Source organism: Panthera uncia, chromosome F1, assembly GCF_023721935.1.
Source record: "Panthera uncia isolate 11264 chromosome F1, Puncia_PCG_1.0, whole genome shotgun sequence".
NCBI classification, from domain to species: Eukaryota; Metazoa; Chordata; class Mammalia; order Carnivora; family Felidae; genus Panthera; species Panthera uncia.
Window position 1 is genome coordinate 41,775,340 of NC_064813.1, and position 27,541 is coordinate 41,802,880.

A 27,541-nucleotide genomic window follows, 5' to 3' on the forward strand; every position below is an offset into this window, starting at 1 on the left:
GCCCAAGTTCAGCACATGTTGGAGCCCCAGACGGTGCTCTGGGGTAGAGCATTCTTCCTGTCCCTGACCTGAAACCCGCCTTCTCTGTGCCTGTCAGCAGGCCCTACCCTGCACACACACATACAGTCTGACACACGTCAGCAGGAGCATAAATATTTATGACATGTAGCTAATGCAGTCGGCTTATAGGATTTCCAACGCTTCAGAAGGGAGCTTTTTGCACAAGAAGACTTTTATCTGGGGAGGGGTCCTGGACAGAGAGTGGAGGATGCAGGCAGCAGAGAGGAGCCTCTTGGCCTCTCTGAGCGTTCCGGGAGCTTGCCCTTCACTGCGGCAGCCCCAGGATCTAAATTTGAAGGGAAGGTCAGCTGGAAGCTGCCACCTTGGGCTCTGGGCACTGAGAATCAATCAGCCTTTGAAGGTATTTACTCAGGAAGCCCCTCCCTGGCTCTGCAAGGCCCAGCCTCAAAATGAATGGGTCCCTAATCAGAGGGCTCTGAAGTACTCCTCACCTGCTGCTCTGAGAGGGCCGAATAGAGGGTTCTCACTCCCTCCCCCATTGGCTTCCAGATTTTCTCCAGAGGTGAGTCCAGGGAGGAAGTCCTAGATGACTGCCTCCAACCTCCGAAAGACCCCCAGTAACGTCACCCCCAACATCCCCAGCACAAAACCCACAGGTCAGGAAATGCACATACTTCAAGGACTTCAAATGAGGTTGCCAAGAGCTCATACACATGTGGGATCAGTCCCTCCCATGGCTGGCCAGCTAATGCCCTCAGCATGGCGGGGCTGCTAAGCACCCTGGGACAGAAGGTATATCACCTCTCGGACTCTGAGGGGCAGAAGATGTGAGGTGTGGTGGGAAACAGAGCACGAGAGAGGGACAGGGGAATGGTCAGCTCGGGCCTGCGCCCCCAGCCTGGAGTGCACCTGCCCCCTGGGCCCTTGTTTGGGAGCATCCACCGAGGCAGAGCCTAAACTCGAGAGGGGAGTGTTCCCTGGAAGGGAGTAGGATAAATCCCAGTAGGACCCTTGATAAGGCAAGGTTTAATCACCCCAGATTGATTTTGTCCCCTTCCAAACCTACACCCTCAGGCACCACCTCTCCCAGCAGTGTCTTAGAGTCTGAACCACAGTCCCACCAGCATCAAACTTCCCTCCATCTGACCCTTTCCCCTACTTCGGACAGCTCCTCTGCGGAGGAGGAAAGGGTGAAAGGGTGATGAGGACTATGAAGGACAAAAGCCCTAACTAGCTGTAAAAGCTGAGCGGGACACCCCAGACTCTCATGTATCATTAAGGCTGGGCCATAGAACCTTCTCGACCAGGAAAATGTCCCTCTTTTCACCCACCCCACGACCAGGGCAACTTCCTTCCTCTGCGTCCTCATAACACCCCGGGCATCTCTCTATCACTGTGCTAACAACATGATGTTCGTTTTGCTCATGTGACTATTTTCCCCAAGAGGCTGTACGCTCCTTGAGAGCAGGAGCTGCGTACTGCTGAACTAGCTTTGAATTCGGAGTGCCCACCGCAGTGTCCAACACATAATAGACACTTCATCAAGATTTGGTGAAAGCTTCCCTGAGCTTGTGAAATTCACCAGAGAAAATGCAAGAAGCTTCGGGACACACATATCAATGGTCAAGGAGGGGTGGAGTTGAAACGCAGTCACAGAGAAACCCGGGTGCATTTGCACGTGTTTTCCAGGGCGCAGGGGAGGTGGAGCCGAGAAGCATGGCTGCAGTAGTGAGAGAAGGAGCAGGATCTGAACTCCCAGGACTGAGGCCAGCTGCAGGCTGCCCTCTCTGCTGGTTTTCTATTTCGACGGCAGGAAAGGACCACAGTCCTTGCAGCATAGAAAGCAACCAGGCCTCTGGGGCGCCTGGGTGGCTCAGTCGGTTAGGTGTCTGACTTTGGATCAGGTCATGATCTCACGATTTGTGAGTTCGAGCCCCGCGTCGGGCTCTGTGCTGACAGCTCAGAGCCTGGATCCTGCTTGGGATTCTCTGTCTCCTTCTCTGTCTGCCCTCCCTGACTTGTGCTCTGTCTCTCTCTGTCTCTCAAAAATAAAAAAATGTAAAAAAGAAAGAATTTTAAAGAAAGGGACCAAGGCCTCTAGCCACCCAGGACCAAGTGCCAGTGTCAAGCTGAGTGAGAAGTAAAGACAGGTGTTACCTATGTGGAAGGTCTATTTCAGATCCTACAGAGTTGCCTTATTATTTTTGGTGGCTTCATTGCACTCTTTCGCATGCATGCGACCAATTGACTTAACCAGATCTATATGAATGCTCAGGTTATTTCCAATCTTTTGCTATGGTAACTTGTATTTAAATAATAGTCTTGAATAGATGTCATTTGACCCATGTGTGTCTAAAGGACTAGCTGGTCAAGACGTATGTACATTTTAAATTTGACAGATTACTAATCGTCCACCATAGAGGTGCCATTGTATGAGAGTGTCTGTTTCCTTCTCACCACAATGCGAAGCTCCCTCGATCTTTGTCAACCCAAGTAATGGTATCTCATCACAGTGCTAATGTGCATTCTGCATGAGTTACATTGAGCATACTTTCACCTGTTTAAAAAAGGCATTGCATTTGCATTTCTTTTGCTATGAAATGTTTACGTCCTTTCTCCATTTTTTTTTTTTTTTTTTTTTTTTATATATTTGGTCTTTCCTTTTTCATTTGTAAGAACTCTCTATTAAAAAATGTTTAATGTTCGTTTATTTTTAGGAGAGAGAGAGAGAGAGGGCATGAGCAAGTGGGGGAGGGGCAGAGAAAGAGGGAGACAGAGAATCTGAAGAGGGCTCTGTGCTGACAGCAGAAAGTCCGCTGTGGGGCTCGAACTTAGAACCTCGAGATCATGAGCTGAGCCAAAGTCAGACACTTAACTGACTGAGCCACCCAGGCATCCCAAGAACTTTTTATTTATTAAAGCAACCTCTTGTTTGGGGCGCCTAGGTGGCTCAATTGGTTAAACATCCTACTCCTGATTTCAGCTCAGGTCATGATCTCACGGTTCATGACCATGGGTTCAAGTCCTACATCTGGCTCCACACTGTACGGAACCTGCTTGAGATTCTCTCTCTCCCTGTCTCTGCCCCTCCCCTGCTCATTGTATCTCTCTTTCTCAAAATAAATAAGCTTTAAAGTAACCTCTTGTTTATGATGTTGCAAATACTTTCCCCATCTGTCATTTGTGTTTTTACCTTTTTATAGTGTTGTGGGGTTTTTTTGGTCATAGAAACATGTGGCTTTTATATGTCTGAGCCTATCAGTACTTTCCTTAATGACTTTTAAGTTTGGGACATGCTTAGATCTTACACACTTCAAGATTAGAAAAATATGTTCCCATATATTCTTCTGGTACTCGAAGACTTTCCTTTCTCTCTCTTTCTCTTTCTTTCTTTTTCTTCTCTCTTCTTTCTAGATTTGACTTTTTTTAAACATTTTTATTTATTTTTGAGACAGGGAGAGGCAGAGCATGAACAGGGGAGGGTCAGCGAGAGGGGGACACAGAATCTGAAACAGACTCCAGGCTCCGAGTGGTCAGCACAGAGCCCAACACGGGGCTTGAACTCACAGACCGCGAGATCATGACCTGAGCCGAAGTCGGCCGCTTAACCGACTGAGCCACCCAGGTGCCCCTCTAGATTTGACTTTTAAGTAATCTCTGCACTCAGTGTGGGGCTCAACCCCACAACCCCAAGATCAAGAGTCCCTTACTCCACCAACTGAGCCAGCCAGGCGCCCCTCATTTTATTTTTAAATATTTGATTGTTGGGTGGCGCCGTTGGTTAAGCTTCTGACTCTTGACTTTGGCCCTGGTCATGATCTCAGTTTGTGGGACTGAGCCCTGAGTTGGTCTCCACACTGATAGTGTGGAACCTGCTTGGGACTCTCTCTCCCTCTCTCTCTGCCTTTCCTCTTCCTCTCTTTCTCTCTCAAAATAAATAAATAAACATTTAAAAAGATATAAATGTTTGATTAATGGCCCAGAGCAAATTTTGATGTTAGGAACGGCTTTGGTTTTCTCACGTAACAAGGTGGTTTATATCCGGTCCTCCCCAGCACGGGGCAAAGTCATCTTGTTAAGATGCGGGTTCTGATTCAGTAGGTCTGAGTGGGGCCTGACAGCTTGCGTTTCTAACACGGCCCCAAGAGATGCCATGATGCTCGTCTGCGGACCACATACGAGTAGCAAGTTATAGCTGACCTCTTGTATGATTCTTAAATTCTGTCCTACGCAGTCCATTCCCTAGGGAGGGAGAAGCACGATTGAGCCATCTCATTACATCTTTGAAGGCTCTGGCTGACACTCTCTTTCATAGTAAGTCATATCTGTATTTCTTGGCCCTAGTTTTATATCCTGGATCTAGATGGATCAAGTCAGAACTGTCACTCACATGCCAGCCCTTCGAATTTTCGCTAGACGGCTTTCTTTCATGTGTCCTTTCTTCAGACTGAACGTCTCCTCTTCCTCACCTGCTCCCCCCCACGGCAGGGGGGAGGGGTGGGGAGGAGGATGGAGAAGTGTGTTTGTTGCTCTGCCCCAGCTTTCTCCTTCTAAACTCCAGTCAAGGTTGTAAGTTCTCTGTTGTCTGCTTGTCCCTGTAAGGTCATTAAGTCGTCTCACAATCTCACTGGCGGGCAGGAAAGGTCACAGCCTCCCTCCTCTGGCATCTCCCTACCTCCTGAGAGGAGTCGCTCAGACACAGCCGGTGGCGGGAGGGGTGGACTGTGGCAGGAGAGGGGGCCCGGGAGGGACCCAGGAACTGGATGGAGATGGTGGCCCCAGTGGTGTGCTGGTAAATGCTTGACAACTGGCACTCCCAGAGAAGAAGCCGCCCTGATTTGTAGTGTTTGCTGATTTCCATGATATAAATCTCCCAGGGAGACAGTTCAGGCTGGCAGCGCGCAGGCACCGCGTGCAGCAGCCCAATGCTGTAAGGCGTTTTTACCGCACAGAATAAATGCAAGTCGCCTGAAGAACGTAACAGATTGCAGTATGACAGAAAGTGATGCGTCTTGAGTGTTTACTACTTTTCTTTTGAATGTAACTTATTGCATTGGAAGTTTTTAAAGACGGCTATGTTTAACAACTGGCTTGTGAACGTTTTGAAAATTTAACCGTGGGCTCTGGTGAGCCTGGCTGAGCCAGATCCGGCACACCCCCGGTGGGCGTCTATCTTGCAGGTCTGAGTCTCCCCCGTTCCTGAGGCCTCTGAGAGAGAGAGGGAGAGAGAGAGAGAGAGAGAGAGAGAATGAGAGAGAGCGCGCAAGCAAGGTCACTCTGCTCTGCAGGCTCTTTGCTTTTGGCCCCTTTGGAACCTCTCCTACCGCTCCCGTCCCCAGCCTTGAAGCCAGCCCCCCACGTTTCCAACACCAGTGTTCTGCTGCCCCCTAGTGGCAGCTCCTGCCCTCTGCGGCCGCCCGAGAGCTTTATCTCACCGCAGGACCCACCCGCAACCTGGCATGATCAGAAGCTCGCGGGCAAGTTAAACAATCTCCCCCTCCCACATCGGCCTTCTGGAACTCAGAGGGGGGCCGAGTCAGAGAAGGGAGGGGGGGCGAGTCAGAGCATCCAGGGCCTCCTGCCCTGCCGTTCCCTCCCGATCCCGGATTCGTAGGTTCTCACTGCCCTCTGCAGTTTCCTCGAGGTATTGAAAAATAGAGCAAGCTTCTGCCGGGTCAGTGGCGTCTATATCTGCACAGTCAGCCCGAAACTGGGAGGCCCGAGAAGAGCTGCTGTGAGAGGATGCTGACTCAAGAGTGTGGTCTGCTATCGTTTTTGCCTTGGGGCCGCATGGGAAACTCTCAGCAGTCATCTGCTTTAGAGCCGGGCTTCCGGTCATCTCAGAGCAGCCGAGAAGGGGAAGGTGTCAGCACGGCACCAACACTTCCTCCAATAGTGGGGCCAGCAGTCACGCCAACAGCGTCCCTGCCCCTGGTCCCAAGTAGAACGGAAAGCTCCAGCTTGGGAGAACTCTAGGATCCCCTAAGGATGTCGTCCTCAAAGCTCATTGACCAAGCCCCTTCAGTAAGAAATGTGTTACAACTAACTGCTGACATTTCCATGATTTTCTATTCTGCCTTTTCCATTAAAAACAAAAGCAGGGGCTCCTGGTTGGTTCAGTGGGTGAAGCCACAGACACCTGATTTCTGCTCAGATCACGATCTCAGGTGTGCCGTGAGATCAGGCCCCGCCTCCAGGTCTGTGATGATAGTGCAGAGCCTACTTGGGATTCTCTCTCTCTCTCTCTCTCTCTCTCTCTCTGCTCCTCCCCCCACAAATAAATAACAAAAAAGCTTGCCACACTCAATAAGTAGAATTCACAGCTTGTTAATGGGTTATCACCTGCAGTTTGCAAAAACACCGGCTTAAGGCAACCCCTCATTTCAGAGAAGAAACGGAGGGCAGAGAAAGAACAAGCTTGCTTAATAGCAAATCAGGGGTAGATCCCGTTCTAGATCCAGTTCTAGAATTCTCTGGGCTCTTCTGCCATCACTCCAGGGCCTCCTCTGGGCCCTGTCCCGGGGCTCTCTTTGCACTGAAGCCCGGAGGCCTCACTCTTTGTGGCCCTGATCCATTTAGGACAGACTACCAGGATCTGACCGTGGGCTCCTTCCTGCCGCTGAAGTCAAGGGTTGTCAGCTGGTATGTCTCAGGTCCTCCCAGATGAACTTCCCCTTTCCCAGCGCAAGGCGGCAGCAAAGAGAAGCAAACAGACTGGCTGGTTGAAAAAGGGTGTGGTAGGTTCCCGACAGGACAGGTGCTTTAACCTAGGAGGTAAGTGAATACCGTCTGCATGTTCGCTTGAAGTCAGAGGCTTGAGGGCAGTATTTTACCAAAGACCCGTGGAATTTACTTACTTACAAAGGTTCAAGGGTGTAGGGGATATGCTTATGACCGAATAATGCCCGATGCAATATTTGTTGAATGAGCGCTTGATGGAAATACCAATCTGTGCAATCTTCCTGAAAAGTATTTTCTCATTATGTTTTCAAAAATTTTTAATATTCAAGCCCACCGATCCAGAAATTGCACCAGTAGGAGTTTAATGCAAGGTGCCAGTTATATATATAAAGATGCTTGCTACAAAATGATAGATCTTTAGTGGAAAATATTAAATAACATCAACGTGGAATTTGTTTTTAACTTCTGCTGCAACAAAAAATGTGTACTGTGCAACCATTGAGGCATAGTGGTGCAGAGTGTGGAAAAGGAAGTGTACAAAAGAATATGTGTGCAATGAGCCATTTGTGTTCAGTGTTCAGAGATTCTCTTTGTAGTGGGGTGAAGGTGGGGTGCCTCCCTAAGAAGCGTGGACATTCAGCATCACCTGGGGAGTTTGTCACACCACACAGCCTTCCCCAAGCCCTCACGCCCAGTGGACTGTGATGTGCCCCTCTGCGAGCGACAGCTTCCCTTTGAGAATCATTGCTCGGTGGGGGGTGGGGGGGGTGGGGAAATGCTGGAGGTATACACATCCCTCTTTGTGTGCAGGATGTGTGTTCATGTGGGATGTTGGTGGCGGGGGGTCACTAGTGTGGCAGCAGGAATTGTTTCTGGGTGGTGAGATTTTCAAGTGATTTTCAATAACAAAAACAATACTTTGAATGATCATGGTAAAAATACAGTTTGTTTCATCATTCATCTGTTGAAGGACCTCTGGGCTGCTTCAGGTTTTTTGTTATCACAAACAAAGTTGCCGCGAGTGTTCACATCCAGGTTGTTGTGTGAGCATGCTATCGTATCGTTTCTCTGACATAAATGCCCAAGAGTGCAGTTGAGGCTTGTTTTATGGTCTAGCATATGGTCTATCCTGGAGAGTGCTCTGTGTGCACTGGAGAAGAAAGTATATTCCGTTGTTGGCGAGAGAGTTCCATAGATGCATGTCAGGTCTAGTTGGTTTATAGTGCTGTTGAAGTTTTCATGTCCTAGTTGGTCTTCTGTCTAGTTCTAGCTATTCTTGAAAGCGGGGTATGGAGATCTTCAGTAGTCTCCAGATTGTTGACTTGTCTGTTTCTTCGTTTTTGTTGGATTTTGCTTCATGTATTTGGTGCTCTGTCATCAGGTGCATATATGTTTATAATTGTTATGTCTTCCTGATGGATTGACCCTTTTGTCATTATGAAGTATCCTACTTGATGTCTGTTAACATTTTTTATTTTAAGATCTATTTTGTCTGAGAGGCGTCTGGGTGGCTCCATCAGTTAAGCATCTGACGTCAGCTCCCCTCATGATGTCACAGTTCATGAGTTTGAGCCCCATATCGGACTCTGTGGACAGCATGGAGCCTGCTTTAGATTGTCTCTCTCTCTCTCTCTCTCTCTCTCTCTCTCTTTCTCTGTCTCTCTCTCAAATATAAATAAGTAAACATTAACAAATATAAATATATATCTGAAGCACCTGGGTGGCTCAGTCAGTTAAGCGTCCAACTTCAGCTCAGGTCATGATCTCACGGTTCATGAGTTCGGCTTTCCACCATCAGCTTGGAGCCCACTTTGGATCCTCTGTCTCCCTCTCTCTCTCTCTGCCCCTTCCTGCCTTCACACGTGCACGTGCGCACATGCACTCTCTCTTCCCAAAACAAATATCTTTTCAAAATACAAAAAATTACTAAAATTAATAAAAGATCTATTTTGCCTCATATCACTCTGCCCGTTCTAGCTTCCACGTGATTGCTGTTTGCATGATGTGTCTGTTTCCTTTCTTCCACCTTCCGTCCATTTGTACCTTTCAATATGAAGTGGGCCTCCTGTAACCAGAATATAGCTGGATTGTGTGGGTTTTTTTTTTTATCCATTCCGACAATCTCTATCTTTATTGAGATTGTTCGATCTACTCGTGTTTAATGGTTCATTAATATTGTTGGAGTTCCATCTGTCATTTTACGTTTCATTTTCTCTATGTTTCATGAATCTGTCTGATGTAATATTTTAATTTTTTAATGATTTTTCACTGATTTTTTTAGCTATTATTTTAATGGTTACCCTAGGCCTTACCATATACATCTTAACTCATGAGAATCAGCTTCGGACTTATACTAGCTTAATCCCAGTGATATACAGAAATGTTACTCTCCCGTAGCTCTATTTCATCCTTTCTCCCTTCTTTTTATGGTATTACTGTCATATAAGGAGGTTTTTCTTGAATTTAATTTTTATTTTTTTAATGTTTATTTTTATTTTTGTGAGCAGGGGAAGGGCGGAGAGAGAAGGGGACAGAGGATCCAAAGCAAGCTCCACACTGACAGCAGCAAGCCCAATGCCGGGCTCAAACTCATGAACGGCAAGATCATGACCTGAGCTGAAGTCATATGCTCAACCGACAGTTTCCTAGGCACCCCAGGAGCTTTTTTTAAGGTACAGATTTCTACATCAGATATCACATATCTGATAAGGGGTTAATATCCAAAATATATAAAGATCTCATACAACTCGATAACAAAAACCCCAAACAATTTGATTTAAAAATGGGCAGAGGAGGGGCACCTGGATGGCTCAGTTGGTTAAGCGTCTGACTTCAGCTCAGGTCATGGTCTCATGGTTCGTGGGTTCAAGCCCCGCATTGGGCTCTGTGCTGATAGCTCAGAGCCTGGTGCCTGCTTCGGATTCTGTGTCTCCCTCTCTCTCTCTGTCTCTCCCCCACTTGTGCTCTCTCTCTGTCTCTCAAAAGTAAATAAATAAACATTAAAGAGAATGTTTTTAATGGGCAGGGGATCTTCCAGACAGCTTTCCAAAAGATATATAGATGGCCAACAGGTACATGAAATGGTGCTCAACATCACTAATCACCAGGGAAATGCAAGTCAAATCACAATGAAATATCACCTCATACGTGTTTGAATGGCCATACCAAAAAGACAAGAAATTAACAAGTGTTGGTGAGGATGTGGAGAAAAAGGAACCCTCGTGCACTGTTGGTGGAAACGTAAACTGATGCAGCTGCTGTGGAAAACAGTATGGCAGTTCCTCAAAAAATTAAAAATAGAGCTACTATGTGATCCAGCAATCCCACTTCTGGGTATTTATCTGAAGGAAATGGAAAACTAATTTGAAAAGGTATCTGCAGCCCCGTGTTCACTGCAGCCTTACCTACAATCGCCAGGATATGGAAACTAAGTGCCCATCAGTGGATGAATGGATAAAGAAAATGTGGTGTCTGTATTTAATAGAATATTATTCACCATAAAAAGAAAGGAAATCCTGCCATTTGCAACAACATGGATAGACCTTGAGGGTGTTATGCTGAGGAACTAAGTCAGACAGAAAGATAAATACTATATGATCTCACTTACGTGTGGAAACTCAAATCACGAGAAACAGGAAACAAAAACACTGAACCCACAGATAGAGAAAACAAATTGGTGGTTGCTAGATGCAGGACATGGGAGGGTGGGAGAAATGGGCAAATGTGGTCAAGAGGTACAAGCTTCCAGGGCACCTGGGTGGCTCCGTTGGTTGAGTGTCCAACTTCAGCTCAGATCATGATCTTACAGCTCATGAGTTCGAATCCCGTGTTGGGCTCTGTGCTGACAGTTCAGAGCCTGGAGCCTGCTTCAGATTCTGTGTCTCTCTGCCCCTCCCCTGCTCGTGCTCTGTGTCTCTCTCTCAAAAATAAATAAACATTAAAAAAAAAAGATGTACAAGCTTCCAATTATAAAATAAATAAGTCCTGGCGATGTAATGTACAACATAGTGACTGAAGTTAATAATACTTTCTTATATATTTGAACTTTGCAGGTGGGTAGATCATAAAAGTTCTTATCCCAAGAAAAATATTTTGTAACATATTTGAAAAATATTTATCTATGGTGATGAACATTAGCTAGACTTGTTGTAGTGATCATTTTGCAATCTATATGTATTTATGTTATATATATGTTATTGTATATAATAATTATGTTACACACCTGAAACTAATATAATGCTACATATAAAATATATTTCAATTCTAAAAATTAGAAAACAATAAGGGCTTCTGCCTAGCTCTGTCAATGGAATATGCGACTCTTGGTCTCAGGGCTGTGGGTTCGAGCCCCAAGTTAGGTATAGAGATCACTTAAAAATAAAATCTTTAAAAAATTTAAAAATGGGATGCCTGGGTGGCTCAGTTGGTTGGGAGTCTGACTCTTGATTTCGGCTCAGGTCATGATCTCAGGGTCATGAGATCAAGCCCAAAATCGAGCTCCACACCGGGCATGGAGCCTGCTTAAGATTCTCTCTCTTCCTCTCCCTCTACCCCTTCCCCACTGCCCAGTCCCCACTCACTCTCTCTCCCTAAAAAAAAAAAAAAATTAAAAAACAATAAATAAATGAGTAGTTACACATGAAAAAAAAAACACAAAAAACCAGCCCTATTAACTGTTTTAAAAAGTCAGTGGTAATACAGTAAAACCTTGGTTTGCAAGCATGATTCGTTCCGGAAACATGCTTGTCATCCAAAGCACTTGTATATCAAAGCAAATTTCCCCATAAGAAATAACAGAAACTCAGATGATTCGTTCCACAACCCAAAAATATTCATATAAAAATAATGACAATACTGTAATATACTACAAAATAAAGAAATACAAAAGAACAAAATATAAAGAAAAATAAACAAATTAACCTGCACTTACCTTTGTAAACCTCCATGAATAAACAAATTAACCTGCACTTACCTTTATAAACCTCCGTGGCTGGTGTAAGAGAGACAGGAGAGAAGGGGATTGTTGTGTAGGATGACTTTCACTAACAGAATCACTGATATCTATTGGCTCAATGGAATCTTTTTCTGCATGGGGGCCATTGTATATGCTCGCATGGATGTTGACTACAGTACAGTATTAATAAACTCTTGTCATATACTGTATTTGATGTAACTGGCAATGAGGCAGCAGAGGAAAGGGTCTGTATCTGCAGGCAGCTTGACCTAGAGTGAAGCAAAACATTCGTAGGCTCACTCTTGTAGGAAAAAGCAAAGGACTGTCCATAGGTGCTTTGAAGTGATGAAAAATACACAAGTGCCAGTTGTGGGCACCTTCCAACATTGTGAAACATCACTGATTTCTGCCGAACACCACGGCCTGAGACCGAGCGTCTGAGCGTGGGAGAGAATAACCCACAATCCAGCAGTGCACGCAAGAGAAGAACCATTGGCTCAGTTGTGATCATGTGACATTCAGCGTCACCTACTACTCGTATTGCAAGACATTGCTCGTTTTATTTAAATTTAAAATAAATTTAAAATTTATTAGAAATGTTTGCTCGTCTTGTGGAACACTCACAGAAGTTACTCACAATCCAAGGTTTTACTGTATTATTATTAATAGTAGTATTAAAATCTAGTTCATTCTGACCTTCTCCCTTGTTGCCAATAAAGTAAAATCTAACATTAAAATGCATGAAGCATAATACCTATATTTCTAAGTATTTATTCTATCACAAACATAGCTATATTCCTCTATTACCTATCACTATCTTGAAAATTCTGAAAATACTTTTTAAATTAAAAAAAAATTTTTAATATTTATTTATTTTTGAGAGACAGACAGAGATAGAGAGAGAGACAGAGTGTGAGCAGAGGAGGGGCAGAGAGAGAGGGAGACACAGAGACTCCAGGCTCTGCACTCTCAGCACAGAACCCGATGGGGGGGCTCAGACTCACAAACCGTGAGATCACGACCTGAGCCGAAGTCAGACGCTTAACTGACTGAGCCACCCAGGTGCCCCTGAAAAAATTTTTTTAAAGGTAAGATTTCTGCCCTCCACCCCAGACCTACAGAATCAGAACCTGTATTTTTTTAAAGCTTCCTGGGTGATTATGATGATTGGCAAGTTTGGGGATTACTTTTCTAGCAGGCGGCAAACAGATCCAGACGTAGCAACAGTCAGACACCCAGGGAATGATAGGCCTGTGTGCAGAGCCTACGTCTTACAGCTTCCACCCAGGGCTCTTTCTCACATGTTCTGCTGCTTCCTCAAATGGCCCTCTGTAGAAGTTTCTCTCTCGGTTTGAGGCTTTTGGCTCTTGCTTGCTTTCAGACAAAGAAGAGGAAAAATGTTTGGTAAACCATTGTGACCCCATGGGAATTTGAGGGGACAGTTGGGAGCCCTGCAGATTTGTCTGGGATGTCCAACCAAGAATTGGTCACAAGTCATTCCAGGAAGGGCTTCCTTGCCCTTGGGTTACCCACGAGGAAGTAATCTGGTAAACCAAAGGACATTTTGCCTATTCCTTTAGCATTTATGAAGTGTCCAGTGTGTGCCAGGAACTGGGGTAGGCATTAGGGATAAAAAGATAAGACACCATTCCTGTTCTCAAGGTGCTTATTAAATATATAAAGAATATATGGGAAATCTTTAACTTACTCAAAAAGCTTTATGAAATGATTTTTTTCCATAATTTATATGGTAGCAGCACCTAATTTAACCTGAAATCATTTGGTAGCAAAACCTGACCTGAACTGTCCTAAGGCAATGAATTCATCTCGCTTAGTGTGACTATTCATACACTTCACTGCAGAAGTATCGACGTGGTTTGACTTACAGCATGCTGCCCCAGACGTCACTGGGGTTGTTATATACAGTATCTGCACCAAATTATCTTTCTAAAATTGAAACAATTCTGAATTCTAAAACACATCTGGCCTAAGGGTTTTTACTCTCCCTAGGGCTTCTGATAAGAGACTGTGCACTTGTATTTCTTCAAGTCCTTTTCGTCCAGCAGGAATTCCAGAGATTTGAAGTTCATGGCCATGGTGAAGCCAGAACTCCCCATAAAGAGCCCCTGCATGACCACGGAGACACAAATGTAAGAGCACAGCATTTTTATGTGAGGCAGTCTTTGAACTTCTCCTGTTGCAGAGCACTGGACCCAGCTTGGCTGGGGAACCTTCCAGAGCATCATGATATAATCTGGGATATGGTATGACCAACTTTGACAACGGCGGCCAAGGGGGACAATCGGACTGCATTGACCTGCAAAGCAAGACAGTCCTTGTTGCAGCTGCTGGGCTGTGACCCTGAGCCTCTGTCCAGCTGTCAGTGCCCGAGTCAGGTCAGGGTCTGACAGGAGGGAACAATTCTCCCAGCAGCTGGGGGCAAGCCAGGAATGGGAAATCCAGGGTGAGGACACGCAGAGCCCAGGCCAAGAGGTGGGCAACAAGGTCCAAACTTTAGCCAGAGGGTTCAGAGCGGGGCCCAGTCCCGGAGAAAGGCACAGGAAAGAGCAAGCACAGTCTCAGTCTGAGAAGCTTCAGGAAGGACATTTCCAGAGGGTTCTGTCCTCACTAGTGCTGGACAGAAGTAACAATTTTTGCGTATGTTTCCCGAGTCTCCACTTTCCTTAGAAAAGAAACATTTTGTCGTTATTTTGTCGTGTCGTTATTTTGTCGTTAGCAAAGAAACAACTTGAAGAAAGTTTGGAACACAGAATGAATGCTCCACATCATGTGTCATCGGGGAAACGCAAATTAAATCAACAATGAGATATCACTCCCTCCCTACTAGAGTAACCCAAATCCAGAATGCTGTCACCAAACCACTAAACGCCAGGTGCGGGGGACGATGTGGAACAAGAGGGACCCTCACTCACCGCTGGTGGGAATGCAAAATGGTGCAGCCACTTTGGAAGACCGGTGGCGGTTTCTTAGAAGACTGAACCTACTCTTATCATATGATCCAGCAACTGTGCTTCTTGGTATTTACCCAAAGGAGCGGAAATACGCGTCCGAACAAAAACTTCCATGCAGACGTTTATAGCAGACTTAGTCATAATTGCCGAAACTTGGAAGGAACCGAGATGGCCTTCGGTAGGCGAATGGACAAACTGTGGTCCAGCCACCCGACGGAATGTTATTCAGCACTAGAAAGAAATGAGCTGGGAAGCCATGAAAAGGCATGGAGGAAACTCAAACGTGAGTCGCTGAGTGGAGCTAGCCAAGCTAAGAAGGCTACGTACTGTGTGGTTCCAACTATATGACATTCTGGAAAAGGCAAAACTGCGGAGATGGTGAAAAGGTCAGTGGTTGCCAAGGGGTGCAGTGGGAGTGGGATAAACTGGTGAAGACACTCTGTCAGATACCGTCGTGATGGACACATATCATTATACATTTGTTCAAATCCATACAAATCCACAACGCCATGAGGGAACGGAAATGTAAACTGTAGACTCTGGGTCTATAGACTTAGTGTAGTTTCCTCATTTATAACAAAAGCACCCCTCTGGTGGGGTGGTGATAACGGGTGAGGCTGTGCATGGGTGGAACAGGGGGGTTATGAGAAATCTCTGTATTTTCCTCTCGATTTTGAACCTATAACTTCTCTAAAACATAGCCTTAAATAGAATGTAGGGGTTCCTGGGTGGCTCAGTCGGTTAAGCATCCAGCTCTTGGGCTCTTGATTTTGGCTCAGGTCACGATCTCAAGGTTCATGAGTTCAAGCCCCATGTTGGGCTCTGTGCTGACAGCATGGAGCCTGCTTGGGATTCTCTCTCTCTCTCTCTCTCTCTCTCTCTGCCCCTCCCCTGCATGCATGCACATGCTCTCAAAATAAATAAATAAACAGTAAAAACATGGAATGTGGAGGAATACATGCACTCATACTTTTCTGAGTTCCCTGCCTCTATTTCTTTATAAGCATGTTTTCAATTGGCATAGCATAGAGAAATGCTCTTTTCCCTTCACATTAAACATAACCCACTTCTCTCCTTTTCACCAGAGCAACTCAGGCTTGACCGCCGGCTCCACTTTCACTGTGATCCCTGCCCCTTCCCCCATCATTCTAGGGGCTCTCCTGTCCCTTTGTCCCTTTCCGTGGTCGCCCCAGCTGATCCCTGCATAGCACAGATACAGCACTCTCATTGGTGGAGGGTTTTTCCAGAACAACCACAGCCCAGGTGGTGAGATAGCCCAGGTGGTGACTGCAGCAGGTGCCCCAGCTTGATCCCCCCCCCCACCGCCCTCAATGTCTCTAATGAGCCGGAAAACAGAGGGAAATTAACTTCACAAAATGCAGATGGCATTCTCCCGATTGGGGTCTGTCCTTATTCTTTCTCAAGACATCCTTAATCCCTCCTCCATTTGTTCCCTCATCTTATTCCACACCCGGCAGAATGGACACCAGAAGGATGAAAAAACCTTTGTGCCTCACCACCCTTAGGTCATAGCAAAGTGACCATGTCCCCACACCACCCCACCTTTAGGAAAAGAAACAGCTCACAAAAAGCTAAAAACCTAAAGTTCTAGCTGAAATAAACATCAGCTTTTGCTTTCTGCTTTAAAACAAGTCTGCATTTGCTTGAAAACTTCTAGTTTGGGTTAAAGGCACAGGCTCTGGGGGCGCCTGGGTGGGTCAGTCGGTTTAGCGTCTGACTCTTGATTTTGGCTCAAGTCTCGATCTCACAGTTTGAGCCCCTTGTCGGGGTCAGCGCTGACAGCAAGGAGCCTGCTTGGGATTCTTTCTCTCTCCCTCTTTCTCTGCCCCTCCCCCACTTGCACGCTCTAAATAAATAAATAAATAAATAAATAAAGTTTATAAAAAAGAGGGTACCTGGGGGGCTCAGTCTGACTTCGGCTCAGGTCATGATCTTGTGGTTTCTAGGTTCAGGCCCTGCGTCAGGCTCTGAGCTGACAGCTTGGAGCCTGGAGCCTGCTTCGAATTCTCTGTCTCCCTCTCTCTCTGTCTCACTCCCACTCGTGCTCTGTCTCTGTCTCTCTCAAAAATAAATAAATATTAAAAAAAAAAAACCTTAAAAATAAAAAAGGCAGAGGCTTTGGAGCCATAGCACAGGGGTTTGCATCTGGCTCTTCGGTTTGCCAGCTGGGACCCTGGACAAGGTATTCGCTCGGTTCTCAGCCTTGGTTTCCTCACAGCCTTGATGTAATGATTCCATGCATTTAATAGAAATCAAGTTCTTAGACCAGGGACAGGCACCCAGTAAGCACTACTGTGTTAGCTCTTATTACTTTAATATGAAAATGCATAAAATCACTTTCTTGCTAGGTTACTAAACTTCCCGCATCCCTTGTCTATCCCGATCAGATCCGAGCAAAAGAACGATGATCCCTAGAGATATACCATGTTCTAGAACCCTTCATACAGTACTGATGACCCCATGTTATAGAGCATGGAGGCAGAGAAAAGTTGACCCCAGAGCAGCTCCAGCCCAAATCCCTGCAGCTGGGTGTTCAGTGCCAACCAGCCCTGTTTCCTCCTGCACCCACTGAGGCTGCAACCCTTTTGCCTGGCACCAAAGCCCAGACCAACCTTGCCTGACTGCGGGTTCTTACCATGGTTTCTCACTGCTCTAAAACACCCTAAGGGTAATCATGCCTTGACTAATCACTAAGGGAGCCTTCCCCAAAACTGATATTTTGAAACCTCCCTTTCAATGCACCATAGTAAAAGGGAGACTTTCCTTTCTTTTGCAAGGTGGGAGGAGGACTATTTTGAAGGCAGGCCCCTTCTTAGACAATTTTAAGAAAGTGCAAATATGGAATTTGAGGACCTAGATACCAGTTCCCCTAAAACTAGGCTTGTGCACATACTTCTTGAAGTCTTCTGCTACCTACAAGGGTAGACATACTCTGTTTTGTTTTGTTTTTAAATTTTTTTAATGTTTATTTATTTTTGAGAGAGACAGACAGACAGACAGAGTGAGAGTAGGGGAGAGGCAGAGAGAGAGGGAGACACAGAATCTGAAGCAGGCTCCAGGCTCTGAGCTGTCAGCATGAGCCATCAGCACAGAGCCCGATGCAGGGATCGAACTACAAACCACGAGATGACCTGGGCTGAAGTTGGACACTTAACTGACTGAGCCACCCAGGCGCCCCAGATATACTCCATTTTGAAGACTGCTGTTCTCGAGTACAATGGCCTGAATGCAGTAGGCATTTACAACATGTACATTTATTTGTCTTGAAGAAGAAACAACAGAATCAAAAGTTCAGACACAAGAAACCCAGGGCAGGTTTGAGGGACAGAAGGCAGTTGGCTGTGGTTGAAGTCACAGGTATAAGCAGAGAGAATCCTAGGATGCAAGGCTGGAAGAGAAGGGTGGAGGGGGCGCAAAGTGCTAGGGCCCTGAATGCCACACTAGGGTGTTTGGGCGTCAGTCTTTTCATAGTCGCTGAGGAGTCTTAATTAAAGTAGAAGCAGCAGCTGTGGGATGACTGTAAGAACACTTTGTTAGGAATCAGGAGTCTTGGGTTCGTTTTGCCTTGGTCACTGTGGGACATCAGGGAAGTCCCTCTGAGGCTTCATGTCTTTGGCCAAGTGGCCTAGAAGCAGAGCCTGAGACAGGAATTCAGATGCCTATGACGTGCGTATGTGGGGGGAGGGCTCTCGGAGGAAGGGAATGTGGGAAGCATGCTGAAGAGGAAGTTGCCAAACCAGGCTGTGTCTCAGGCGACGACCTTGGCCTCATCCACAGATGCTCTGGGTGTAACTCCCACCACAGCAGAGCCCTCCCTGAGGAAGGGGCCGGGCTTTGGAGCCTGCATGAGCTGTTGGCCACCATAACCTGCAGGCATCTCAGGGAGAGGTGCTCCCGTCAGCCAGAGCTGGCCTTCAGAGGACACAGGCAGGAGCCTTCGTCATTGCTGCCATCATCACGGTGGCGGGGGTGGGTACGCGCAGTTATTTCCAGTATCCACCGTATAAAACAGGCATAACACGCTGACCTCACTGAGGTTGCGGTGGGAGCCAGGAAATAGAAATTCTAAGCCGGGAAGTGACAACAGTGGGGTCGCAGAAGTGTGGCTAAGTGGCTGCAGGGCGGTAGCGTGCCGGGAGGCCAGCCCAGACGGTTCACGAGAGCCGACTGCCGAGTCTTTAAGGATCTCGGCAAGCTGGTGGTAAAACACAGCCATTGGGACAAAATTAAATTATGTAAGCTTACAATTAAATGACGGTATTAAACGCAATGGTAAAAAATAATTCGAAACTCATTTTAGTGCTGTGATCTTGAGGTCATTTGCCTCCACTGTAGTGGTCCCGTGGAAATATTATGTAATAGTGAGCTACTACACATCTTTTCTCACCCCCGTGTTCAAAGACGGAGTTGGAAAACGCCACAAATCAGGGCTTCTCTTTTTTCTCAGCGAACCAATTATTAAACATTTACCATCGAGGCATTGTGGCTTCAGAGCAACTCGTTCTCCCCCCAGCCCACAAAAATATGCACACAATGGCCTGCTTAAGAGAAGGTTCTCTCTGCAGCCAGGAGAGGGGTGGGTGTTTCTTCTGGGAATTTTAAAGCTGGGTGTTAGTAAGGGAGGAAACACTATGGAGGGAGGTTGGGGTGGGGGGTGGCTCTTCTCCTCTACCAAGCACACACCTTTGCAGGTAGGATCTACCTGGTGGTGACACTTCGTCCCTCTGAAGCCAAAAGAGCTCATGGCCTGTGAAAATTTCTCAGGTGCTTGGAACAATGTTAAATTATGACCATTTATCAATTCACTGAAAACGCGCTCGTGTGTCTGATAGGGTGTGGTACTGCTTATATGGGCCCCGGCTTCAAAGAGGGGGTGAATGATAAGACTCTTTCCAAGCCAGGAAACCCCTAGCGGGAAGATAGCATTTTCCCCAGCTCCTAACCCTTAAAGAACCGAAGGAGTTAGTCCCTTTGGAGCCCTGAGGAGTAAGATTTAATGATTAAGGCTATTGTATTTATAAAGCCATTGTTATTTAACAGACAAATTCTTTGTTGTAGATGAGTTCTTAGAGAACCCTTAAAAGGACGCCTGCACAAACACTTATGAAGCTGTGACAAATCTTCTTGTGTTTAGAAGCACACACTATCCCCTCTGTCCAGGCAGATCCACTCTCCTGGGTCCACCCGTCCAGAGGAAGTAGGGAGGCAGGAGGCCACCCGTCTAGCACTGAGCTCAGGTGTAAAGCTTACAGACAGGAAATGCAGATGCTTATTTAAAACATCCTCCTGCTCACCTCCCAGGGGTTCTGTGCTAATAAATTGGCATTAATAAGATAAACTAATTGGGGGTGGCCTGGCTCACAGGCCAGGTTCTCAGCTGCTACCTCCTGGCTCCCGGCGCTGGCTGCCAGCGGGAATTATGCTGGGGGTGAGGGGCGGGGTGGGGGATGGGGCAGAAACAGAGGAGCCTGGTGTCTGGGGCACAGGGCCCCTGGCTTGCTACAAAGAGTCAAGCAAAGCCTCCTCTGCCGTTCCCCAGCCTGCTGAGTCTGGTCCGGTGCAGAAGGAGGCACTCTTAACCACTTGGAGGCGTAGTTCCCTCGGGAGAGTAAAATCGTAGCCCGTAGGCAAAGTAACGTCTATTTCAAATGTAAGTGAGGAAACACATTCGTTTTCAGGCTGTAAGGACAACCAAACCTCTCTCTCTATTTTTTCCTTTGGTCGGTTTAATTGTTATATATTTGACAATGCCTAATCATAATCTATTTCATTCAGACCCTATTTATTCAAGGGGGCGTTCTTTATAGTTGCTAGATCGTCGCACGTCTGTCTTACACTATAAATATCTGTGTGATTCTTTGGCCAACAAGTAGCACAGCACCGCATTGAGGGAGGTCCTCTGAATGACACACGCTGAACAGTTTTTTATTTTAGTTCATTTAAATTTAAATGGTCACATGCGGCTGGTGGCTGCCCTCATTACACAGTACGATCTGTGTTCGTAACAGCTCTGCTTTGATTCGTACATTCATTCACCCATTCAAACAACTATTTACGGAGCTTCAGCCCTGAGCAGTGTGCTGTGCTAGGTTCTGTGGACACAGGATTCCCTGCTCTGAGGAAACTTCCAGTCTAGCAGGGGAGGTACGCTTATAAGGAAACACTGCGTGTTAAGTGCCGGGGAGGAGCACTTTTGGGGGTGCGCTCACTGCTGCCCAGATGAGAGGCTGGGTCCAGCAGAAGAACGGGGTTTTTCCCACAGGAGTGACGTTTAAGCTGGATCTTAAAATAGGAGTACACCACAAAAATGAGCGAGAGGGTTCAGGAAGAGAAATTGCTTAATATCTTACCCGTTTGATCATGATGACGCAGATACCTTTGGGGTTAGCAGTGCCTGGGCACTCTGGAGACCCTCACACAAATAAGTTTGCAAGACAACTGCAAAAGGAAAAGCTTTTTTGACAGGGGTTTTCTGAATGCCAAGATTCCCAGCTGGGGAGGGATTGTGTTCATTCTCCCGTCTGGGGACAAGATCAGGAAGCAACCTGCCGCGAAGATTAGTTCCTAAAGGCCTCTGGAAAACCTGTGTGGCTCAGTTGGTTAAGCGCCCGACTTCTGCTCATGTCATGATCTCATGGTTTGTGAGTCTGAGCCTTGTATCGGGCTTTCTGCTGTCAGCACGGAGCCTGCTTGAGATCCTCCACCGCCCCCCTCTCTGCCCTTCCCCCCTCTGAAAAAAAAAATAAACATTAAAAAAAAAAACCCGAGGTTTCATACATTTAGAGAGAGAAAGAGTCTGAACCTGAGGCTGTCTTCTTGCCAGTTGGCTGGCAGGAAGTAGGAGAGAGAAATGTTGTCTGCTTTCCCTACTATTACTGGTAGACAGGTGCAGAAGAGAATAGCTTCAAAAAATCCTTACCTCTCTAATACATCGATGCAGGTGAAATTTGCCCCAAGTGATCATTGCAGATAGTCTGTACAGGGGGAAATATGCCCTGTGTAAAAGCAGGAACCAGAGTGGCTCCACTCGGCCTTGCCCTCAGAGCAGGGACAGGGCTAAGATGTGCCTAAAGGCAGGCTGGTTACCTGCTGTTCCAGGGCCTCTCCTCCTCCCCACCTGCCTCCTCGTTCACTGCCCAGTCTACTGGGAATGGAGTTTCCCCTGCCTGGGGTCGGAGACTAATTCCATGTACTTGGGAAGGGCTCTGCATCTGGGAGCCGACAGCTTGAATGTGTGTATGTCTTCTCAAGTGATCTCAGAGGCTCAGTTCTGCCCTCAGCACTATTGGGCAGGAAGCTAATCCAAGGGAGATATTATTTTTATTTATTTAATTTAATTTTTTTTTTAAAGAGAGAGAAAACAAGAGTGGGGGAGAGGGCAGAGGGAGACAGAGAGAGAGAGAGAGAGAGAGAGAATCCCAAGCAAGCTCTATGCTCAGCCCAGAGCCTAACGGAGGGCCAGATCTCATGACAGTGAGATCATGACCTGAGCCCAAATCAAGAGTCGGATGCTTAACCCACTGAGCCACCCAGTGCCCCTATTTTTTATTTTTTAATTCCAAAGTAGGAAGTGGGAAAGCAGGTGGAAAGATGCTCTCAAGCCTGGAACTGGGTGGGGGCAGAAAAGGCTAGGTACTTAAGAATGTGCTGGATGTGGGGGCAATAAAGGGATTGTGGAAACATGAGGTCTCTGTACATGCCACTGAGGAGGACCACCAGCGCTGTGGAATGGCCAAAAGGGAGAAGGATCAAAGCTAGTCTCCTGGTTCCTTCCCTCCTTCCCTTAATTCTGTGTATAAATTGAAATGTGATCTTCTCTCCTGGCCTACAGTGAGCAGGGAGGAGGTGCTGGGTGGGAGACAAGGGAAGAGTCTTGTCTATCAGGGATCCTAGCTTCTTGGAGGACCTATAAGAAACTGGGGCTTCTGGTAGCTTCTCCCTTCAGCATTCTCTGCACCTGCTTTCTTGCCATCTTGTGTCATGAGGGTCAGAGATTCCTGGGACTTTCTAAAATGTGTTCCTTCTATTTTCCCTCTGAGCATGCTACTCAGCTTGCTTTTCTATGTCCTCATTCAACCACATTGCTATCGCTGAGTGTGGCCATCACTCTGTTCTCGTTCTTCCTCATGGTGCCAGAATTTCTTCCCTTCGGCACTTGTCCACGGTGGATCAGTGTAAGAGAAGAATGAACTGGGAAGAGGCCACATACTGGAGTCTCTGAGATCTTTGAGCAAATCCCAATACACCCCTTACCGTCTTCAAAGTTAGGGAGAAACCCTCAAGACCACCCTCATTTCTGACAGTGATCGCAGGCTTGGGCTTCTTCAAGACCATGCTCAGGTTCAATAATTATCTAGTGGGACATACAGAACTCACTGGAAGCTAGAGTACCCACAGTTATGCTTTATTGCAGCAAAAGGATACAGATTAAAGTCAGCCCAGAGGAGAGGTGCATGGGACAGCATTCAGGAGGGCTCCACTGCGGAGTTTCCAGTTGTCTGCCCCCCGAGATGTGTAGACAGCAGTACATTCCAGGAAAGATGTCTGACGATATGCACAGTGTTGCCAACCAAGGAAGCTCACCCAAGCCTTAGTGTCCAGAGTCTTTACCAAGACTAACCAAGCTACACCCATGTAGCTACACTTAGTTTCTAGCCTCTCTGGAGGCTGAGTTGATACATGCCCAAAGCCCCCACCACAAATCACATTGTTAGCATAGACTGTTGAGTGTGGCCTCAGGCCCCCAGGTAAAGACACTTTTATTAGCATATCCCAAGGGTTCAGAGATGACATCCCAGAAACCAAACGGCTAGGCTAGACTTCCCTTTGGGCAAGGTTAAGCTTTTGCCACATCTCATCTGTGTGATGTTGAAATTTTACTAACCTCACTGGGCCTCTATTTCTTTATCAGCAAACTGGAGACAATGACCACCAATCTTATTGGGCTATTGTGAGGACTAAGTGATATGACAGATGTAAAAGGAGAGCTGGTATATGAAAGGGTTCAACAAAAATTAGGTCCCTCCTGGTTTCCTCCAGGTTCTCATCTCCTAAATCGGCCCAGGGCATCATTCCCTCTTTCCTCTTCTTCCACCCCTTATACCAATTTGCTTTTATTTTTACCCCCAGAAAAGGGTACTACCCTACGTGTTGTTACTAAGCTGTTCTTTTAAAAGGGTGTGTGTGTGTGTGTGTGTGTGTGTTACTTTTTAAAAATGGCTCCATACTTCTCCATTGCACAAGCATACTGGATCATTGCCGTCTGCGTGGGCTGCACAACATCCCAATGCACATGCATCTTTGTGACTTGTGTCAGTGTTTCTGCAGGCTGCATTCTTGCACCTGTACCCGAAAGGCATGAAGCAGCATGTGCAGGAGGGTGGCTTGGAGGGCATAACAGACACTGCTGCAGCCCGGTCCTGTCCTTGTCTTTCATCATCCCTGCCCGTGCCCAGTGTCCCACTGCATCTGAGAGTCAGTGCATGGGGGCTTTCTCTTGGCCTGAGTCCGGGGTTAGGCAAGGCTTGTGCCATTGCTTGGGAGCAATGAGACGCTGGGGAATGTGAAAGTCATTGGTGACCTACCATTCACCATGAGAGAGGACACAGCGAGTGGGGTTTCAAGGCCAGGGTCAACAGAGTCCATGCCCGCTAGAGTTTCAGCCAGAACTCAAAAATACAAACCCAGGGAAGAAGAGGAAGCAGGAAGGCCAGATGAATGTCTGGAAAGAAAAAAGCAACCACTGTCTGCCCTTGGCACTGAGTAGCTTTGTTCCTGACACACTAGTAGAACAGCCTGCACCAGATCCAGGCCTGTCTCTGTCCCCAGAGTCCATCACCGGCAGGTGGTGTCCCTCCCCTGGTCAGGACAGGCCAGTGGCTGGGGACACGGAGGCCAAGGAAACACCTGCTTCTATCCTGTCTGGGCATCTGGCAGCCTTGGATGCCCATCAGGCCTGGACTTAATTTCTTTACATTAAGGCCATGAGATATGAGCTCCAGTTCCGTCTCAACCACCGAATCACTGCATGATTTCTATCTGCGTGATCTTGCATGGACTTAGTTTTCTCAGCTGCTAAAAAAATGAAGCAAAGGAAGAGAAAGTTGGGCAGTAACTAACATTTGTGCAGAGCATTTAGTTTACAAAGTGCCTTATCTCCTTGGTGCTCACTTTATCCCCGCTTTCCATAGGAGGAAATATGTCTTAGAGGGGTTCGGTGATCTGACCATGTTCACCCTGCTGGTCGGCCAGGACTTTCTTGGAAAATCCTATGTTTCTTCAACTGACCATACTGGAAGATTCTAACTTTGTAAGTCTAAGATTTTTAGGGCCTGCCCTAAAATAGCAAAACAGTTTTGGGGCACCTGGGTGGCTCAGTCGGTTAAGCGGCCGACTTCAGCTCAGGTCACGATCTCGCGGTCCGTGAGTTCGAGCCCCGCGTCGGGCTCTGGGCTGATGGCTCAGAGCCTGGAGCCTGCTTCCGATTCTGTGTCTCCCTCTCCCTCTGCCCCTCCCCCGTTCATGCTCTGTCTCTCTCTGTCTCAAAAATAAATAAAACATTAAAAAAAAAAAAGAAAAAAAATAGCAAAACAGTTTTAAGTAGGAGCTTTCAGACACATCTGGGCTTTGAACCATTACTTGGGCAGGTTACTTGGAGCTTTGGTTTTCTCCTCTCGAATCATAATAAGGCAATATTTATTAAGTGTTTATTATATGACAAACACTGTGCTACATGAACTATTTTGCTTATCCTCACAACACCTCTATGAGGTAATATAATTATCCCTGTTTTACAGATGAAGAAACTGAGGCTTGAAGATATCAATAGCTGTATAGTGGGAATAGAGAAACCAAGAGAGACTGGAACTTGTCAGAAGGCTCTAGAGAGAATCTTCAAGTAGATAAAATTGATAGACTCTCTGAAAGTTCTGAACATATGGATATAGACAATTGATGGAGAATTTGGTGTTGAATTGTAATTGCTGTATGTAAGACAAGTAAACAAAACACGATAATTCTTAAGTCCAGAAAACATAAAAAGTTTGCAGGAAATGAAAAGGTCAGTTGTGAATAGGATTTGAGTAGTCATAATGAATACCTTTTTAAATGATTTTTTAAAAATGTTTATTTATTTTGAGAGAGAGAGAGAAAGAGAAAGCGTGAGCAGGGGAGGGGCAGAGAGAGAGGGAGAGAGAGAATCCCAAACAGGCTCTGCACTGTTGCAGAGCCTGACGTGGGGCTCGAACTCACAAACCCTGAATCATGACTTGAGCTGAAAATCAAGAGTCAGATGCTTACCTGACTGAGCCACAAGTTCTTGGTTTGAGTTGGTTCTCAAACCAAGGAATAGTGATCCACTTTAACAACCCTAAAGCGTAGGCATCCCTGGAAGCAGATACTTTCACCATCACAGGCCATGCTGAGACAAAGCAGCTGACAGAAATGCTCCCCAGTATCTCAAATGAGGCTTTAAATATCTTTGGGCTGAAGCTCTGCCCAAACAATCTGTGGATGGAAAGGCACCACTTGCTACTGGAGAGGATAATGATGATGAAGGTCCAGATCTCATGGAGAATTTGGATGAAGCTTCCAAGAATGAAGCACACTGAATGGAGTCAACTTCTGAAGAAGATAAAACTTGAAGAAGTTACTGGGAGCTGCTATTGTATATGATGACTGCTTTTTACAAATTTTGTTCATGGATCTGATAAAATCTGGATCTCGAATATTTTTTAAGCCCAAGACCCTTGGACACTGCAGCTCTTTTCAGTTTTTGCTTATATACAATTCATTCTTTGCAGCTAATTAAGCTGAAGAAGCCCGGGAATAAAGTTTGAAACAACATTAATAAAGTTCTTTGCCTAGTTAAAAAAGAAAGAAAGAAAGAAATCTCATAGAATAATTTGACTCTGATTCAGCTACATGCTTGTATAGCTTTAATTATATATATATATATTTTTCATAAAAAAATTTTTTTTACGTTTATTTATTTGTGAGACAGTGAGAGAGAGACAGAGCATGCGCGGGGGAGGGGCAGAGAAAGGGGGAGACACAGAAGCCGAAACAGGCTCCAGGCTCTGAGCTGTCAGCACAGAGCCCGACGCGGGGCTCGAACTCACGGACCGCGAGATCATGACCTGAGCTGAAGTCGGGCGCTCAACCGACTGAGCCACCCAGGCGCCCAACTTTAATTATATTTTTTAAAGAAATAAAAGGAAAATCAGCAAATTGCCCAAGTTGACCCAGATCTGATGTGGTGGAGGTGGGGTCTGAACCCTAGCCAGCTACCTCTAGAGCTGATCCCACAGCCACTATGCAATACGGCCTATAAAATATCTACCTGCTAGCACTGTAAAAAGCAAGTGACTGATATATACAAGAAATTGAGTGCTTAGAAAAGGAAAATTATCTTCTTTCTCCCACTGAGCCAGCCATGTGGACACTTCCGGTAGGGAAGGTAAGGGGGGATCCTGTCCTAGGTGCAGGCCTGAGGGGCCCTGGTGCTTTGAAGCACCTTCCTCCAAGTTTCCTAAGTGTCCCTCCAGTGCCTGGGACCGACTGGGGTCAGTAGTGTCATCTGGATGGGGCGCCTCAGTTTCCAGATTCTCCCCTTCGGAGAATTTTCCAACCCTGTACATTCTCTCCCTTGCCACACAGGGGTTGACCAGAAGCCCCAGGTTGGCCAGCCCCCCAGAAGCTCTAGGTCTGGCTGCCCCAGGGTCATCCCAGGGCCTTGTGGTCAGGCCCAGCTCCAGGAGGTAGACTACTTCATTCACAGGATTACATGAGGCCAGCCTGCCAGAAGAGTCCTGAGAAACAATTTTGAGTGAAATCAAATTGTGTGTATACACAGGGGCCCTGCAGAAACGTTTGCCCAGGGTCCCTGATGCCC

The 27,541-nt window shown here is 46.5% G+C and overlaps 1 pseudogene; it reads left to right on the top strand.

The window, feature by feature from the left end:
* The first annotated feature begins 607 nt into the window (after positions 1–607).
* LOC125925810 (transcription factor BTF3-like) lies at positions 608–26,516 on the top strand (annotated as a pseudogene).
* Positions 26,517–27,541: the final 1,025 nt, after the last annotated feature.